The sequence below is a fragment of the Macaca fascicularis genome, chromosome 1 (assembly GCF_037993035.2).
Source record: "Macaca fascicularis isolate 582-1 chromosome 1, T2T-MFA8v1.1".
Taxonomy (NCBI): domain Eukaryota; kingdom Metazoa; phylum Chordata; class Mammalia; order Primates; family Cercopithecidae; genus Macaca; species Macaca fascicularis.
The window spans coordinates 21073377-21094027 of record NC_088375.1 but is presented as its reverse complement, the minus strand read 5'-3'; the positions used below and the strand labels follow the sequence as shown (position 1 = coordinate 21094027).

At 38.0% G+C, this 20651-nt stretch overlaps 1 pseudogene; it reads right to left on the bottom strand.

Moving 5' to 3' along the window:
• Positions 1 to 14877: 14877 nt before the first annotated feature.
• On the bottom strand, positions 14878 to 16997 carry LOC102127924 (CCA tRNA nucleotidyltransferase 1, mitochondrial pseudogene; annotated as a pseudogene).
• Between the last annotated feature and the right edge of the window lie 3654 nt (positions 16998 to 20651).

Sequence of the window (20651 nt, the reverse complement as noted above, 5' to 3'; positions counted from 1 at the left end):
ATCCTCAAATGGGACCCTTAAAATCCTCTTTGACTATGAAGAACCCAAAGAGGACCCTAGACTTAAAGAATCCTCTTTGACTATGAAGCCTTTTCTGATCCCACCCTCCCCAACCCCAGGTACCCCTCCTGTGGGTTTTTCACTTGCCCAGATAGAAATAAGTATTCTTCCTTTTTGCTTTAAATCACCCTTAGTACATATCTGCAAAAAACCACATCTTATTCTTTAATAACTACTTCTTTAGTTGTCCTAACTAGACTAGCCTGGACTAGAATGTCAACTACTTGATGAAAAGGATGCTATCTGAATCACCTTGGTGTTCTCCAGACCCATGACAGTACTAAGCCCATAATAAAACCTCAAAAAATATACGTGCTGAGTAAATGGGAAAGTGAATGATTATGATGAAAAAGAAATTTGAGCACAGATAAAAGGGAAAGGTGGTTGACAATAGATTACCTTTCAAATCCTCTGCAAATCTGAGATTGTTAAACTTTTATCGATTCACTTAACCAAGTGGTTTTCTAAATATCTGTGATTTTGTGACTATCCTCTTCCCTACCCACCCTCACCACTGTGTTCTCAGACACGCTTACCTCTTTCTTGCACTTACACTTCTGCCTCTCTCTCCAGCACCCAGGATATCAGCATTCTTTGGCTGACTACTACATTCATCCTTCTCTTCCCTCTGTATCTATAAATGATTGCTTGTTCCCTAGTCTTAGGATGACAGGTTAGGAGAAAAGCATCTTTTAAACTGATTTCCAAATTGCCTAGGAGATGTACTTTTCTTTGTGAAGTTCCTTTTAAGCAAGGGTGCTGTTGCAATTAATTATAACCCAGTTTTAATGATATTCTTCTTACTGGATGAATGTGTATCTGCCAATTGATTAATAAATCATCACAAGTCTATTCATCAGCTTCTTCCTCCTTCTTTCTCACTCCTCCTCCCTTCCTACCTCCAAACCCCACTTAACTTTAAGAAAAATGGTCTTGGCCGGGTATGATGGCTCAGGTCTGTAATCCCAGCACTTTGGCAGGCCGAGCTGGGTGGATTGTCTGAGGTCAGGGGTTCAAGACCAGGCTGGCCAACATGGTGAAACCTGGTCTCTACTAAAAATACAAAAAAAAAAAAAAAAAAAAAAAAAGAAATTAGTCGGGCATGGTGGTATGTACCTGTAATCCCAATTACATGGGAAGCTGAGGCAAGAGAATTGCCTGAACCTGGGAGGCGGAGGGTGCAGTGAGCTGAGATCATACCACTTCTCTTCAGCCTGGGCAATGGAGTGAGACTCTGTCTCAAAAAAAAAAAAAAAAAGAATAAAAATGGTCTTGTCTGTCTTAGTTTATTCCTGATCATGATCACAGATTTTCAGTTTTGATTGAGATTAGAAAGAAATGATCAGAGAACTGATATGTAGATTTCAGAGTACTCTGACACAGGAAACCTGGAGCAGTGGAGGACTGCTTCAACACTTTGATTCTAGAAAAAGCAGAAAACACCTTGTGTTTTTATTAGGAAGGTGTTGCAAAACATTGGTTCATCCTAGTGAAATTTTCAGGATCATTTAAACACACTCAGTGCTCAAATCATACTTATTGTTTGGTGTTCCCAATCAGAATCATGCAACACTTTCATCACAGATGAGATTCCCATCTGCAACTGGATAGAGTACTGATATGAGTTAGAATTATAGGATGTCAAATGTGCTCCAGATTCTTCATTTTTGTAGATGATGAAATTCGGGCTCAGGATAGAGTGGCCTATCCAAAGTTACACAAACAATTAATGGTAAATCCAAGGCTAGAATCCAATGTCTAGTGGCCATGTGTTAGCAATATAATGGTGTTTTCCAAACAGCTCCTATGAAGACTAAAATTCCCACCCTTAAATTCATTTCTTATTTGTTTTACATTTGTCCCCAGAAAACCCCAAGCAAAGCATCAATATGCAAGTCGGAAGAATTGTACATTCTTATAGCATTCATTGCCATAAATTTGGTTCTTAGAGTAGTTTCTGATCCTTAGTAGAAAGTAGAATTCTGAGAGAATTGAGAACACTTGGATGTTGGGAGTGAAAGGAACTTCCTAGAACAATATTTTCAGGTATGTGTTTTGCAGAACATTTGTGATCTATAAGATGTGAATTATGGACCAAAAAAAGAGATAATCTTGGTCAAATCAATTGAGAAATGTCGAAATGTAGTTAAATTAATTTTTTAAAGACTTTTGCTCCACAAAAGACCCTGTAAAGAGGATGAAAGAACAAGATCAGATGGAGAAAATCTTTGCAAACCAAATACCTAACAAAAGACTTTTATGTAGAATATATAAAGAACTCTCAAAATTCAACAGTAAAATTTGGAAAATGAGCAAAAGACAGGAAAGACATTTCATCAAGAATATATGAATGCAAAATTATTAATGATGTTCAACATGCCCACTAGAATGGCTATAATCAGAGAGACATGCAATACCAAGTGTTGGGAAGGATGTGGAGAAACTAGATATTTCATACATTGCTGATGGGACTGTAAAATGGTACAGCTACTCAGGAAGATAATTTGGCAGTTACTTAGTAAACTAATATATATTTAAGATACAACCCAGCAATCATGTTCCTGGGTGTTAATCTCAGAAAAATGAAAACATACATCCACAAAAATACATGTATATGAATATTCGTAGAAGCTTCATTTGTAATAGCCAAGAATTGGAAACAACTCAAATGCTTCTCAATGAATGAATGTTTAAATAAATGGCAGTATATACATAGCACAGAAAATGCGTCAATTGATACATGTAGCAACATGGATGGATCTCAAAGGAATTACGCTGAGTGAAAATAAGTCAATCTCGAAAGATTATACATGATCGTATGTATGATTCCATTTATATAACATTCTCAAAGCGACAAAATTGTAAAGCTAGAGATAGTGGTTGCTGAAGACCAAGGGCACAGCTCAGTGTAACTATAGGAGTAGCACAATATCTAGGTTGGAGTTATAAATCTGGGAGTCATCAGCATACAGATAGCATTTAAAGCTATGAGACTGGATGAGATCACTTTGGGATAAGTGAAGATAGAAAAGATGAGAAGTCCAAGGACCAAACTGTGGGTTCTGATACATTAAGAATCCACAAGAAAAGGAGGGATCAGCATAAGATATTAAAAGACATGGCCAGAGAGTGTTAGAGTGGTGAGATTTGGGGTGATATTTCTCTTTACATTTTCTTTACTGTGGCTTTATTACTTGAAAAATTTTTTAAAAGATCCAAATATATCTCTCTTCTTTGATGTGTTTGTAAACTCCTTGAAGACAGAGCAAATCTATGTCTTTATTTGGGATTGTTTATATACTTCACCTCCACTGAGAAACCAATATTCTTCACAGAGAAAAAGATTGTTAATTTAAGGAATACATTAGCTAAGGCATTCAGTAGGCATGATAGAGGATCGAGTTCATCTCGTATAGGTTTGCATTGTCTTACATAAATGTAACTTGAGGAAAAAAGAAAAATTATAAAATGTGTTACTAGATAACCTTCAGGGTTGAATTTTCCCTCTTCCAGATTCTAAGCTTCATAAGGTCAGGAACAGTATCTATCCAGTTCTTTGCACAACGCTTTCCATTTAGTAAAGTTCCATAAAATTTGAAACATGTTTGTCTGCTAAAATCCCCCAAAACCCAAATGCTACATTTAGGAAAAACTCTTTTGCCAGTAACTGAGCTCTGTGCAGAACTTGCTTATAATTTTTATATGTTCAAATTTTTTCCCTTTTATGGATGGAGTTTTATAGATCATAAATTCAGCTGCTCAGACAACCCTAGAAGTTATTTATTCTTACTCTCTCTACCAATCCTCTTATGTTGAATTACTGACTCAACAGAGCTTAGCTGAAACTGGCACTTTTCTAACACTAATAATATTTTCTATTTTTTGGGAGTTTTTCTGCCAAGAGCTTAAAAAAGTAATGAGGTAGGCAGTAAAAGGCATTTCCTCTCCGAAGGCCAAATCTTGAAAGCTCACATCAAGATTTGCATCAGCCAATGTAAGACTTTCTCCATTCCCACCATACCTGACTTTAGTAGCTTTTCTTTAGCAGAGATTTAGGGAATGTGGGTTCTGCTCGTAGACAAATCATTTAATCTCAAAGCTGTAATGACTCGATTATAATGCTATAATCACCACATCACCTTCGCATCTCATAATTTTGCTGTGGGAACATCTGAGACAATATTCACAAGTGGGTTCAAGATATATTGATGGTTAAAGGCCACTGCCCTAAATACAGATGTTCTTTACATATTTGTCTTTGGCTCTCTTTTTTCTTTGCACTCAGTTATGATCATTGCAGTGATTGCTTCCAAAAGATTAAATCTGCTACTTGTATCCCCAGTCTTCCTCTCTCTCTAATGCTCAGTTCTGGATAATCAGTAAGTAGCTCTGTACCAACAAAGCCTAGGCTATGTTTTAAGAAAAGCTCAGGGACCAACTGGAGAACCCAATGATCATCTTTGGGGCCTTGTGTCCTGAGTCAGCCCAGATTCATTAGGTGGTATTAAGTTAAATGAATTAGCTGAGTACTTCCAGCCTCAAGCCCATATTAATCTAAGAACTGTGGCAGTGATGTACCTAACAACAGGAATACCACGTACTGAGCCAGGGCAGCTGAGAGAAGGCAGAGAAAGATAAATAGATGAGAATCATAACTAGCAATTATTAGTGCTTTATGATGTTAACTCATCTATCACCAAAAGCTTGCATGGCAATTACCATCTTCCCCATTTTATTTTATTTTATTATTTATTTTGAGATGGAGCCTTGCTCTGTCGCTCAGGTTGGAGTGCAGTGGCGTGATCTCAGCTCACTGCAACCTCTGCCTCCTGGCTTTAAGCGATTCTCCTGCATCAGCCTCCCAAGTAGCTGGGACTACAGGCGACTGCCACAATGCCCGGCTAACTTTTGTATTTTTAGTAGAGACAGGATTTTGCCATGCTGGCCACGCTGGTCTCCAACTCCTGACCTCAGGTGATCCACCCGCCTTGGCCTCCCGAAATGCTGGGATTACAGGGGTGAGCCACCGTGCCTGACATTCCTCATTTTATTAAAAAGGAAACAGCAGCATGGAAAGAGTGAGTGATTTTCTCAAATAAATATTAAGGGTTTGGCAGAAGGTTGGAGTCACAGTTTAATCATCTTTCATTTTGTGAAAAACATAAATAGAATGATAACAAACACACTAATTAAGAGACTATTGCCATAGCGCAGGTGGGAAGATGATGGAGACTTAAAAGCTTCTATATGGAAGAACTTATTCTTTCTTCCTTACATTTCCATAAAGGAGACACTTCTACTGTACTCCTCATAGAGAAGATAATATTGAAGTGAATACTTCCAGTCTCTCCATCTTCACCTATATTTATTCCAACTCAGGGAGCAGAGATAGCTGATTTGACATTTAAGCACCTCATGCCCTATAGGGTGACTTCACTTAAGGAAAGTTTATTCAGTTGAATGGCAATATGAGCACATTTCTCTTGTACCTTTTTGTGTTTTCTGCCCTGGGTTTAAGAGGGAACAGGGCTTTCTCACCTCTTCCTCCCATTATGAAGCAGGCAGAGGGGCAGTTGTTCTCCCACTTGGTTGAGGTGGGCTATTCTTCAACTTCCTCCTTGACTTTTGGATGAGTAAATTGGGCTCAAATGTTCCCACCCATTGGTGCCGATGTCCACATTTAGGGTGAGGTATAAAGATGGTCACAAGTCAACCCCAGTTACAATCTCAAATCCAGCTTCACCAAGAAGCTGTCTATTTTGTTTTACTGACAGCCAACAATAAAACTGACTCTTTCTTCCGTCTATCTTTCTAGACCTGTTAGGGTGCTAAGGAGAAGACGAGTTATTAGCACCCAAGAGAAGCACCAGTGGGGATGGAAATACAAGGTTCACATTCACTGAGCTGTGGTTTTTTATTTTTTATTTTTTATTTTTCCAGGGAAATGGGTATTCTTGATATTTAGAGCAAACTCTGCTTCTCTGTTTAATCAGTGCCCAGAACAAGGAAATGGGTTAGTCTCTCTGAGCCTTAGATTCCTGATCTGTAAAATAAGGATTAAGGATAGCTCATTTTAAACAAGAGTAATGCTATTTTCTACCCCCTTAGGCTCATAAGAGGATATGTACAGAGCCTGGTGAGTTTTATATCATCTCATCTTGAATGACAATCAAAACTCCTTCTGGGCCTCCAGGACACCCTGATGGAGTGTCAGCAGTTATTAAAGTAAAAGAGCAAAGATAAACAACAGGAGTCTTTGATCCCGGGGCCTGGTAATAGTCCATTAAAAAAAACAGAGGATGAGATCCAGTTATGCTCTCTAACCCTATTAAAACCTAGGCAGATCTGACTCTGCATGTTTCCTGGGCCTGCTGACCTTACCCAGATCTAATAAAGAAAGTGGTTTTATCTTTGCTTTTACTAACACTGTCACTCTCTGTACTAAGGGAGGTAATAAGGGTGAGAAGAGAGTGGGATCTGGAAAGTTGAGCACCAGCTGTCCTAACTACGTATTTATGAGATACCCTTTGTGTCTAATGTCTCTTTTCCATGGAAGAAACAGTCAAGGCCCATAGAGATTGATGATATGCTCAAAGTTACCGAGCAAGTTGGAGTAGGAAAAACTAAGAAAATGAGTTAATTGATTGAAAGAACATTCATTGATCATCCACCATGGGCCAACATTGTACTAGGCTGTAAGAGTGGGATTAAAAATATGAATAAACATGAGTCCTTTCTCATCCTTTAGGAGCAATAAAATATTGATGGTTCTATTAGAGAACATTGTAAAAGATGTAACAAGATCACTGAGTGGGGAGTGCCCATTTTTCTAGAAGAAAAGATTCAGAACATCACTATCAAAAAGTTATATGTAATATAAATTATATATCAAAAAGGTTATATATAAAACCTATATATTCATATATGTCATTCATATATATATATATATATCAACTTTTACCCAATTCAATTGCAATGTAATTTCCATAACTGGAATATGGCATATATAGGTGATTTAAAGTGGCATATATAGGTGATTTAAAAATATTTTTAGTAGAGGTAAATGCAATTTAATTGGATTTGTTTGCCTGATAGTGAATCTTAATAGTTACTGATTGCATATTAAATTGATCTAAATTAGCAGGTTACCCCTGTCACAGATAATATGCTTAGAAACATACAGCTTAAGAATGGCACCATCACTGGGCTGAGAAAAACCTTGAAAGCTCAACAATTCATTTGACTAGAACAAAACTCACATTTTCTTATCAGTTCTTTTCTTATAATTATTCAGATGATTATTTTCTTTCCAGCTTTTATTTTAGATTTAGGGGGGACATGTGCAGATTTGTTACATGGGTAAATTATGTGTTGCTGGGGTTTGGTATACAGATTATTTTCTCACCTAGGTAATGAGCATAGTAGTATTCAATAGGTAGGCTTTCAATCCTCGTAGGCTTTCAATCCTCACCCTTCTCCCACCGTTCACCCTCTAGTAGGCCCTGGTGTCTATTATTCCCTTCTTTGTGTCTATGTGTACTTAATGTTTAGCTCTCACTTATAAGTGAGAACATGCAGTATTTGGCTTTCTGTTCCTGCATTAAATCACTTAGGGTAATGGCCCCCAGCTGCATCCATGTTGCTGCAAAGGACATGATTTCATTCTTTTTATGGCTATGTAGTATTCCATAGTGTATATGTACCACATTTTCTTTATCCGGTCCACTGTGGATGAGAATCTAGGTTGATTCCATGCAGATGACTATTTTATGTATATTGGAATGACTTTCTAATTTTTGGAAAGTTTATCATTGCAATAAATTCCAGAGGAATCAGCAGGTAAAACTAGACTCATCATAGATTGCTCGCAGACACAAGTGGGTTTTGTAACAATATATCACTGTAAGAAGAACTGTTCTTCCCAGTGATAAGAGTTGTAGTAAAGTGCTTGGGGTTTTTTTGTTTGTTTGTTTGTTTGTTTGTTTGTTTGTTTTCTGAGAGTTTGACTCTGTCGCCCAGGCTGGAGTGCAGCAGCACGCAATCTCGGCTCACTGCAACCTCCACCTCCTGGGTTCAAGCGATTCTCCTGCCTCAGCATCCTGAGTAGCTGGGCCTACAGGTGCGCGCCACCATGCCCAGCTAATTTTTTGTATTTTTTAGTAGAGATGGGGTTTCATCGTGTTAGCCAGGATGGTCTCGATCTCCTTACCTCGTGATCCGCCCTCCTTGGCCTCCCAAAGTGCTGGGATTATAGGCGTGAGGCACCACACCTGGCCCTGTGCTTGGGTATCCTTTCTCACAAATGGCTGCTTGTTTTTAACTGATGGCCAACTTGAAGGCATAATCTGAGTGATGTATCTGAAGAAGATTATTATACCTCAACTCCACAGAGCGAAGTGGAGTTATTTTTCAAGCTACTTTATTTTTTAAGCTACTATTTATTGAGCACACACAATGGATCAAGTGCCATTTTAGATGCTTTTTATGTATTATCATGAGTAATCCTCATAAAACTTTGAAATTGGTATTATTATACCCATTTTTACAGATGCATAATCAGAAATTCCAAGAGGTAAAATAATACATCTAAATTTACACAGGTACTAAGTGGTAAAACTAGGATTTGCTTTTGCATTCTCAATTGTGATACAGTAATCACTATGCCAGGCATTTCGGATGATGAGGCAATACAAAAGCCTTGATTCCTGATTTTTAAGATCTTACAATATGCTTGGAGAATCAGATATTTATGAAAGCAAAATGATGTCAATGCTAAAGTTTTAGAAGCAAAATCTTACAGCAATATTTAAAAAGAAAAAATATAGATAGGTTTCTTGGAATTTTGTGAAACTTCAAAAGAAAATATTTTCAACAAGTTATCATGGGGAAAAGAGAACTCCAGGCAAGTGTTCTGGTACAAGTATGTGAGCTTTGCTCAGATATCCATGGGTAGGTGGCTGAATAGAGTTCATGGTGCAGTACATGAGGGATATAGGAGAGGATTAAGCTGGAAAAGTGGAAGTAAATGAAAAGAGCAAGACCACAGACTACCTATCCTGCAACACACACAAAAGGAAGAATTTTAAAGCTATGAATATTCTGGTGTATTTCAGGATTTCTTAGTGGGAAAAAATCTTTTTCATTGTTGTTTTGAGGAAATTTACTCAGCAGACTATATTCAATAATGTAACCTAAGATTTTATTTCTCAGACCTTCTCTTTCCAGTACCTCCTATCTATCTAGATAATATGGAAGCCAGGGAGAAGAATGGAAACCCAAGATCTATGAGCCCTTATGGCATATGAAAAGTGGGTGTTATCTGAAAAGTAGAACTCTAGATGAAACCAGGCCTTTCCCAACAATGGAGCCCAGGACAATGCTGTCTTCAATGTCCATGCCATTAGACTTGTTATAGATGAGCTTCTATAATGATGGCTTTCTGGTTAATTAAACCCTCTGAATGATTCTGTGTAACACTGACTTCTGTGATTCATCACAGAACAAGTCTTCATTCTTTCGTGGATTATTACTGTTTTCGGTGACTATATTTGGTTGTTTACTCTTTTTGGCACCAATCACCCAGTGAGTCAACAACCATTGTGAACAAATTACCCTCATTGTCTTTTCTGAGTCCCTTAATTTACTTTATTTTTCATTTGTTGCAAATGTCATTGTTTCTGCTAATGTTGTTTTTAAACATCTGTCAAGATAAAAAATTTAAAAAATCACTTGTAATCCTTGTAGCTTGTTTTCTTCATGAGTTGTAGACGCTACTGTATGATAAACCTCAAGCAGTTGGGAAAAATATGTTTGATAAACTACTGTGTTAAATGCTTTGGAGATCATTCCTGAGCAGGAGTAGCATAATGCATTAGTAAGTATATAGTGAAACTTCAGGAGAGATGGAAAGTGTTTACTCATTGAAGTAATTTCTGGGAAAGAAACTTGGAACAGACTTTAGAGGATTCTGTGTTCTGTTTCTGGGTCTTCTTTTGTTAAAATGGCAAAATTATAGCTTTGGAGATGATGGGCTTTATCTTCTTGACTCTAGACCTCAAGCTGTTTCCAGTAAATGCTATTACCAAATTACTCATTGACTTGAAGTACATCTCAAATTGACAACAATAGTGAAAATGGCAATAGTAGTAATGTTAGCTCTCAGCTATTGTGTGCATACAGTAGGTCAGAACTATACTAAATCCTTTTCATAGGTTATTACATTTAGTGTTTAACAAAACTTAAAACTAAACATTTTAACTCCATTTTATATTAGAGTTTAATTATCTTAAGCAAAGTTACACAGTGAAGGAGCCAGTCTTTTGTTTGATTCTAAGGCCTGTGTCCTTAACCAATACAATATTCTATCTCTCAGATTCAGAGTCTTTTTCAAACCAACACATGTATATGTGTGTGTGTTGTGTGAATGTGTGTAAATGTCTCCTCCTTCTTTTTTTTAAATATTACTTTAAGTTCTGGGATACATATGCTGAATGTGCAGGCTTGTTACAAAGGTATACATGTGCCATGGTGGTTTGCTGCACCTATCAACCTGTCATCTAGGTTTTAAGCCCTGCATGCATTAGGTATTTGTCCTAATACTCTCCCTCCCCTTTACTCCCAACCCCGAACAGGTCCCAGTGTGTGATGTTCCCCTCCCTGTGTCCATGTGTTCTCACTGTTCATCTCCTGCTTATGAGTGAGAACATGCAGTGTTTGGTTTTCTGTTTCTGTGTTAGTTTGCTAAGGATGATGGTTTCCAGCTTCATCCATGTCCCTGCGAAGGACATGAACTCATTCATTTTCATGGCTGCATAGTATTCCATGGTGTATATGCACCACATTTTCTTTATCCAGTCTATCATTGATGGGCAGTAAATGCATCCTTCTATGTATAAAGACACCTATACAAATGTATCTTTGCACTTCTGAGTATAGAATGTTTGCAAACATGTAGTAGAACTATTACCACTCACAGTGAGCTGCAGCTATAGAGACTCCTTTTATTCTCTCTTCCCTACAGTCCAACCAATACAGCTTTGCAGAAGTAACTTTATTTTAAATAGATCTGATGATGTCACTACTGCCCTCAGAAAACTTTAGAAGTTCCCTATAGAAAATGTAATAAAGCCTAAACTCCTCAGCCCTCTGTAAACATCTCCCCTGCTGAACTTTCTAATCCTATATTTCATTACATCTTCCCTCCAATTCTAAGCTCTTCTTATAGTAGGCTACCATCATTCCCACCAGTATACACACAGTTTCCTGACTGTGTATCTTTTTTTCATGCTGTCCCTTCTGCCTGACATTCAATACTTGTCCTCAGTCTTAAACATCTTTTAAGACCCAGATGAAAACACTTAAGAACAGAATCTGCCTTATTTTCTCATTAAATATTACATTTGATTATGGTGTGTTTTAAAGTTTGCCTTAGAGCATAATACTCACTTGTGTATGCATCTATCTTATCTCACAACTCTCTTCCACCTGTGCTCCTTTCAAGCACGAGAACACCTGGTTTTTTTGTTTTTAGAATTTCTTGCATAATGCTTAACACATGCTCAGAAAATGTTGGTTAACTTGAAGCAAATATTCACTAATGTTATTTATTTTTATAACTACTTCATTCCACCAGTGCAAAGAATGTACCTATGCTATGAAATGGCCAAAATGTAAATATTTTTCTGACATATTTAAAAATATGCCATGTTTGATCCATTATCTCTCTATCCTCAAGGAGCCACTAACTCAGATGTTTAGGTCAAAACTTTTATATATCTCATCTATAAGACATGAATCAAAAATTTTTAAAAAGTTATTATTTTAAGAAAGCTCTTTCTATACAAGGAAGAGGTTTAATTCAATGCCTCACTTCCTTTATTCCAGTGCTAGCTGTGAAACGTGAAGAAGTAGCCTGAGGTGCTTGAGATTAATACTCTATGGACAATTAATCTAGTTCAATCTTGAGCATAGAATACTTAATACAAGTACTATACTTATGTAGCCATTCATTTTCCTAACAAAGACTGATTATATCCCCAGGAAGTCAACCACAGCTCTCCATCACTTACAGTCACTGGCCAAAACTTCATTACCAGTGAAAATAGTGTGTCTTTTTCTATTTTAAATATTTATATATTATTTTTATGCATGAATATCTGTGTATGTCACTGTTCTCTATCTTAAACTAAACATTTAAGAATGGAATGGCCATGCCAAAGTCTGGTCAGCCTGATCATTTCAGTCATTTTAATTTAAAGAATGAATTGGATCAGCAACTTAATGATCTGAGTTAAGCTGGTTTGGAAATCAGATAATGTGAGAATAAACGACCGTGGGTTGCATAAGTGTGATCCATACCTACCTGGAAGGAAACCGCAAACCAGAATAACCATAGTCTGAAACATGGGGTGGAAAAATAGTTTCATCACAAGAAAATATTTTACTCCCAGTTTCTTCAGGCAGGGGAGGCCCTTCTAGAGAGAGACAAAATGCAACTATACCTAACAAGAGTTTAGAGCAGTGGAAGGGAATCTCCCAGCTATGTTCAGACCAGAAGATAATATTTCAAGTAAGCCACAGAGGTCTTCATTCATTCATTTAACAAGGCCTGCTCTGTGCCAGGCACCATTTTAAGAACTGGGGATACAGTTAAGAACAACAACAAAAATCTGCCATTATTAAACTTACATTCTAATCTGAGAAGAAAATAATCAAATGAACACATAATACAATATCAGTTATTATAGAAGAAAAGTAAAGTAGGGTCAAGACATCTAGCATTTGGGGATAAGTCAGATAACAGATAGAATTTCAGAGGGAGTGGTCGGGGTCTCTTACCTGAAGACAAGTGAGCAGAAACCCAAAGGAGGCAAGGAAGCAAGCCATGAAGAGATCTTAGGAAGAGTGTTTCAGGCAAAGAGAACAACAAGTACAAAGACTGGGTGAGAGTGGTTGGTGGGTTTGAGGAACAACCAATAAAGTCATAGTGCCTGGGGCACTGTGAGCTAGGGGTAGAGTGACTGAACATAAGATCAGAGAGGTAGCCAGGAAGAAGATCATGTTAGACCCAAGCACAGATACTTTTATAATTGAGGTAAAATTTACATACAGTGAAATGCATAGATTTTAGGATTAGATAGCTTTTTTAAAATTTAGGAATAGGATCTCACTTTGTTGCCCAGGCCAGAGTGCAATGGCTTTTCCTAGGAATAATTGTAGAGAACTATTGCCTCGATCTCTTGGGCTCAGTAGATCCTCCTGCCTCAGCCTGCTGAGTAGCTGGGGCTATAGGTATGTGCCATTACACCTGGCTGAGATACATTTTGACAAGTATATTCATTCATGTAACCATCACCTCAAACAAGGCACAGAATACTTCTATTTTGGCCTGGTGCAGTGGCTCACCACCTGTAACCTCAGCACTTTCAAAGGCAGAGGCTAGAGGATCACTTGAGTCCAGAAGTTCAAGATCAGCCTGGGCAGCATAGCAAGACTCTGTCTTGACAAAACATTTAAAAATTAGCCAGATGCAGTGGAATGCATCTGTGGTCCCAGCTGCTTGAGAGACTGAGGTGGGAGGATCACTTGAGCCCTAGAGTTTGAGGCTACAGTGAGCTGTGATCACAACACTGCAGCCTGGGTGAGAGAGTGAAACCCTCTCTCTAATTTTTTTTTTCCAATTATCCCTAAGAGTTCCTTCATCTCCACTTCCAGTCAATCTCCACCCTGTCTCCTGATGCATATGGTCTAGTTTTTCTTTTTCCCACCACGAATTAGTTCCACCCATTCTAGAACTTCATATGAATGAAACCATAGAGTATACATTCTTTTGATAAGGCTCTGTTTGTTCAATATGTTTTTAGATTTATTTATGTTTTTGCGTACACTATTAGTCAATTCTTTTTTTAACTGCTGATTAGTTAATATTCCAATATATGACCATTCCACAATTATTTATCTATTTTTCTGTTGATATTCATTTGAATGTATTCTAATTTCTGACTATTAGGAATAAAGATATTATTTTAATAACTCACTGTGTTGACATATCTTTGTATTTCTCTTGGGTAAATACTTAGAGTGGAATTGCTGGGGCATAGGGCAAGTGTATTTTTTCCTTTTAATGAAAAAAAAAAACCTGCTGAACAGTTTTCTAAAATAGTTGTACCTTTTTTCAAGTTCTTTTGAGGCACTCATTTATTTATTTTGGAATTCAGATAAGAACAAACACATCATAGACAGTCATTGTACAAAGTAATTCAGTTATCTCAATTGCAATTAATAAATATTTTTTCTTCAAGACAGTTAACACTTTTTCAGATCAATCTGAGTGCCACCTTATGCAAAAACTAAATTTAAAAAAAAGTCTAAATAGATTAAGAGAGTAGAAGCCAATTATGCTTTTCTCAGTTGGAAGTATTTCAACAAAACTGTTTCAGTAATATAAATCAGATCAAGAGGAGGTGAACTTCAGTTTAATTCCTGAAATACAATTCATAAAATAAGACCTTTATGTTTAAGAGGTCCTTTAAACTGGCTTTTATTGTACTGTCATTTCCAAAATCTCACTAAGAGGGAGAAGGAAAAAAAAACCTTATTTAAGATGTTCTGACTTTTAGTAGCCACTAGTTTTATGTCTTCTTTATGCCATTTAGAAGGCAATCTTTTTCCATTTGGTAACCACTTTTCTTTTTCTTTTTTTTTTTTTTTTTTTAGAGATGGATTCTTGCTCTGTCACTCAGGCTGGAGTGCAGTGGCGCAATCTCAGCTCACTGCAACCTCTGCCTCCCAGGTTCTAGCAATTCTCCTGCCTCAGCCTCCCAAGTAGCTGGGATTATAGGCACAGGCCGCCACCCCCGGCTAATTTTTTTTTTTTGGGGGGGATATTAATAGGGATAGGGATTCACCGTGTTGCCCAGGCTGGTCTTGAACTCCTGAGCTTAGGCGATCCACCCACCTCAGGCTCCCAAAGTGCTAGGGTTATAGGCATGAGCCACCGTGCCCGGCCGGTAACCGTTTTTTTCCCACTGTTCTCCCAGCCGTGGTAACAGAACCCCAATTTCTTTCCCTGAAGAGATCCCCACTTTCCTGACGTCGTGACACTTGCAGGAAATGGGATTCACCACTGCTGCATTTCCTTTCAGAGACAGTGCTCTCCTTGGTACCTCAGTAGCTCACATACACAAGTAGTTGCATCACAAGTAGTTGCATCACGTTCCCTAGAACCTATAATGAAGTCTTAATCGAGTTTTAATGGTTCTGAACTATCCGTTGCTTTAACTAAATTTTTCATATTTTTAACGATAAAAAATCCAAGGCTTTTCTCTTTTGGTGCAGTCTTCGACCTCAAATCCACTTTTGCAACATCATCCTATCATTTCAATAATGAGGCAAAAAGAGTCATTGACTTTGGTGAAAAACTTTCAACATTTTTACTGACCTTATTAAACTCTTCTAAACTTTAATTAGCAGGTAAACCTACATAAGGAGCCACATCAAGATCACAGATAAGGGGAATCAAATGATTTACATGGTTACCAACAAATTTTTTTTCAGTTCCACCCAAATCGTCATTCCTGATATTCCAGCCAAGCGTTTTGCATTTTCTGCAATTGTTTACAAAGTCTCAGGACCGTGGTCACCAGGTTGCTCTACAATTGTCCCATAAAAGTGTAGGAAGGTCTAGCTAAGTTGGGAAGAATATTAAGAGGAAAGTTCAACCTGTGCTAAGTGGAAGCTCATGAGTTTCTTATTTTAATTTAGCAATCAACACTGTGAGAGTTTCTGCAACTCCTGGAGCATTTTGGAAATTTGAACTTGAATATTGCTGCAATTTTCATGTTTAGTTAAAAGAAAACATTTGGATTTTGTTCTAACTTATCCTGTTCAGAGTGTGGCAATTAATATGATTTTGACACTGAATTCTCTAAGGTGTTTGAACCTTTCCAAATAATGTTATTTGCAGTTCCTGTTATTATTTTCAAGGATATAAGTAAATAATTATAAGATTTAATTAGTAAGAGTATTTATCAGCCAGTCATGATCCGTACAAGTATTTTTAAAAAGCCAGTACTCTTATAAAACCTGAAATATCTTAAAAGTATAAGATAATCCTCTTTTATTTCTGTTTGGCATGTCCAACAAATCTAACTTTCTTATTTTTTAAATCATAACCATTAAAGTCATCAAATAAGGTATCATTAAAATCTTAAAACAGAATTTACAGGGACAGCCTTGTGTTCAGCATCTTTCTGCCGGTCAGTTGTGACTTCGACTTCAGCATATCATCCATCAGTGGCAACATCAATCTCTAGTGTAGTAATCTTAACATTTTCTTTGTGAAGCCTGGCAGTAATTGTTCTGCGCTCTTCTCCTTTGTTGTTTATCATCCAAATCCTGGCTGCCTGAAACATCGTCTTCATCTGAGTAGGAGTGGCAGTGTTGGCAAAGTCTACATTTCCAGGCTTTAGTCCATTGAATAAACCCCTCACTGTTCCTGCCCTCCTGCTTTTTTCTTTTTTCTTTTTTCTTTTTTCTTTTTTCTTCTTCTTTGAGATAGGGTCTCTGTCACCCAGACTGGAGTACAGGGTTGCTATCTCAGCTCACTGCAACCTCCACCTCCTGGGCTCAAGTGATTCTCTTGCCTCAGCCTCCTGAGTAGCTGGGACTACAGGTGCGTGCCACCGTGCCTGGTTAATTTTTGTAGAGACAGGGTCTTGCCATGTTGCCCAGACTGGTCTTGAACTCCTCAGCTCAAGCAATTTGTCCATCATGTCAGCCTCCCAAAGTGCCAGGATTACAGGGTGAGCCACCACACCTGCCCCCTCTGCTATTCTTAATTCATGATTCTCTTTCACAACTAAATTGTCAAACTCTTCAATCCTTCTGAGAAAAGTGACTGGAATTATGGAGACTGCCACTTCATTGTAAATAGACATTGCTTCGGAAGGCAGACTACTACAACTACAGCTCAACGCTGGCCTGTGCCAAGGATACACGGGTCTCAGCATCGGGAGAGAACGTCAGCAGCCTTACAGGGACCCCGCCGATGCCGCACCCATGTTTCATTCCCTTCAATAATGTTCCAGAGTTCTGGTTCTTCCACATCCTACCCAACATTTAGTGTCATCGGTCATTTTAAATTTTAATCTTTTTTGTAAGTGCATAGAACCATCTCATTGTGGTTTCAATGTGCCTTTTTTTTTTTTTTTTTTTTTTTGACACGGTCTCAATCTGCCGCCCAGGCTGAAGTGCAGTGGCGCGATCTCAGGTCACTGCCACCTCCGCCTCCTGGTTTCAAGTGATTCTCCTGCCTCAGCCTCCCAAGTAGCTGGGATTACAGGCATGTGACACCACGCCCAGCTAGTTTTTGTATTTTTAGTAGAGACGGAGTTTCACCATGTTGTCCAGGATGGTCTCGATCTCTTGACCTCGTGAGCCACCCTCTGAGCATCCCAATGTGCTAAGATTATAGGCATGAGCCACTGCCCCTGGCCCATTGGCCATTTTTATATCATTCTTTGTAGAGAGTCTGTTCAAGGGTTTTGCCTATTATATTACTGGTATGTAGGAGGTATTTATATATTCTTTATAGATCCATATAGGTTATACAATTTTCTAACTGTGAAGGAAAGCCATCAGAAGGTTCAGAACAAGGCAAAGCCAGTAGTTTAGTTACGCAGAATTTGCTCTGTGCAATTTTAGGGGCTGCCATTCACATTTATAGTCATCATAGGTATGTATATTTGTTACAGTTTTCCTTGATATAACAGTATATTTTGAGGAAGAAACAATTTTTTTTCTACTTCGCTCAGAAACACCACTTGAGGTAATGGTGGACCACTGCCGTAGATCTTGATAAGGATTATTTTGTCGTTTGTATGGATAATTAACTGTGAGGAGGCAAGGAGAAGGGGTCATGCAAGCAGAAGGTTGAAAGTGTCAATGAGGTGTTTTGGGAAATTTTGTTGTACTTTTTGCTTTTGACTGAATACGGTATGAGAAGAAAGAGGCAATTTAAAGTAGTAGCTATTCAATTTATAAACAAAATTTAGAAGAAATATGAGGGGCCCCAATTATGCTGGATTGGAAGATGAAACTTTTTCACATCTCGTATCTCTCTAACTGATGTAATATTCTCAAAGTAAGAAATAGCCTCAGAATCTAGATCAAATCAAGGGCAAGACTATAAACCTTTTGTTAAAATCCTTGAAAAGATTTATGGCTATGCTTGCTAGACTCTCTTAGCTTGGCAAAAAAGCTCCTGAGAATTTTAAAGGCATTATCCTGACACGATGTCTAAAGTGGAGAGAAACCTGTCCGAAAAATGAATTGTTGGAATGGATTTTGTCTTGTAAGATGAACTATAACCTGATAGATAATAGAACCCCCACAAAGTTTTAAGAGAGATGCATTACATTAAACTAAAAACATCAGAGATACTACAAAATCAAAGAGACTTCTCGGCTTCTAACTTTCCACAGGCTGAAAGTTTGCTGAGAGAGCTACTCAGCTGCCAACACAGCCATTGCTTATGAAAAAAGATGTTCCAGAGGGTAGAACCAAGACCCGGAGCAAGAAAGACCCAGATAGAGAAAAACAAGAGATGAGAAGAACCATGGGTTAGGGAACTATTAATACTTTCAGGGATTAGAACTGGGCCCTAATCGAGAAATAGTCCCTACTGTGGAAGGTGAAATGAGCAACATGTCCATGGCTGGAGGTAAGAATGGCTACAGACCAGTTCTTCCATGAGTTTCTTGTCCTTCACCTTTTGAATGGGAGTGTTTGTAGCCAATATCCTACTACTTTTTCAACATTACATATTGTAGGTATTGGAGGAGATGATGTCATTTTTGTTCAGAGGTATCTAGATTAAGAGGAGTGGTATCAAAGATGTGCTTGAGAAACTACATCCAAAGTGCCTCATCAGTATCTGGACCAGATTTATATGATGAGATCAAGAATTTTGAGCCTGATGCTCTGATTGAATGAGAATGTAGAGGGAATATGAATTACTCTGGCCTGAATTGGCTGTGGTAGATTGTTTTCAAAGATGGTTGCAACAACTCCGCATATTCTGCATGCCCCTCCTCCTGTTTGGAGGCAGAATTTGTACCCCTGTCCTGAATCTGGGATGTCTCTGTGACTCGTTTCGATCAACAAAATGTGGCAGAAGTGATGGTGTACAGTTTCTGAAGCCTGGCACGGTGATATCTTGTATCTTCTACCTCCAATCTTTTTGAAGAGTTTCCTGAGGTTTCCTAGGATGAAAGAAAACACAGAGAGAAAGCCTGAGCCATTAGCCAGAGCCAACTGACAGACTTGGAAGTGGGGGCATCTTGGGGCTCACAGCTCAGCCAACCCTCCGGGTGAAGGCAGCCCAGACAAAACCAGCCAATTCATAGAAATGTGAAAAGATCATAGATTGTTATTGTTTTAGGCCACTAAGTTTTTGTGTGTTTTATTACACAATAATAGATAACGAAAGCAGAGATTGACTTCGTTATAAAAAATCTTTCATCAAAGAAAACTGGTTCGATGGCTTTACAAACAAATTCTATTATCTTTATGGAGGAATAAAACCATTCCATGAATACTCCCCAAGACAAAAGAGGAAGGAACACTTAAAGTCTAGTTTTATGAGATCAGCAAAACTGTGATGTAAATAATAAACAAGTACATTTCTTATAAGAAAAAAAAGCATTTAGTTCACTATTCCTCATAATTATAGGTACAAATATCCCTAAGAAAATATTGAAAAATTGAATCAGGCAATATATAAAATGGAAAATATTTCAGTACCAAGTGGATTGTATTCTAAGAATGGAAGATTTTTCCAGGGGAAAAAATATAATCATCTCAATAGATGTGTAAAAATTTGAAAATCCAGTGCCCACTGATGATTAAGAAGTACTAAGAAAAATAGAAATAGAAAGAAATTTTCTCTGGTAAAGAACATCTATAAAAATTCTACAGCTAATAGAATGCATTCTCTCTAAAATTGAAAACAAGGAAAGGATATGTGATCTTATCTCTTCTATTCAGCATTGTGTTTGAAGTCCTAGCCAGCAGTAGGTCAAGAATCAGAAACAAAGGTTCAGGGACTGGAAATGAATAAGTTCTGATTGTCAGGCCTCTGAGCCCAAGCTAAGCCATCATATCCCCTGTGACCTGCACGTATACATCCAGATGGCCTGTAGCAACTGAAGATCCACAAAAGAAGTGAAAATAGCCAGTTCCTGCCTTAACTGATGACATTCCACCATTGTGATCTGTTCCTGCCCCACCCTAACTGATCAATTGACTTTGTGAAAATATACTGTCCCTGCCCTTGCAATAATGTACGTTGTGATATTCTCCTGCCCTTGTGAATGTACTTTGTACAATACACCCTCCCCAACCTTGAGAAGGTACTTTGTAATATCCTTCCCTGCCTTTAAGAAGGTACTTTGTAATATTCTCCCCGCCCTTGAGAATGTACTTTGTAAGATCCACCCCCTGCCCGCAAAAACTGCTCCTAACTCCACCGCCTATCCCAAATATATAAGAACTAATGATAATCCCACCACCCTTTGCTGACTCTCTTTTTG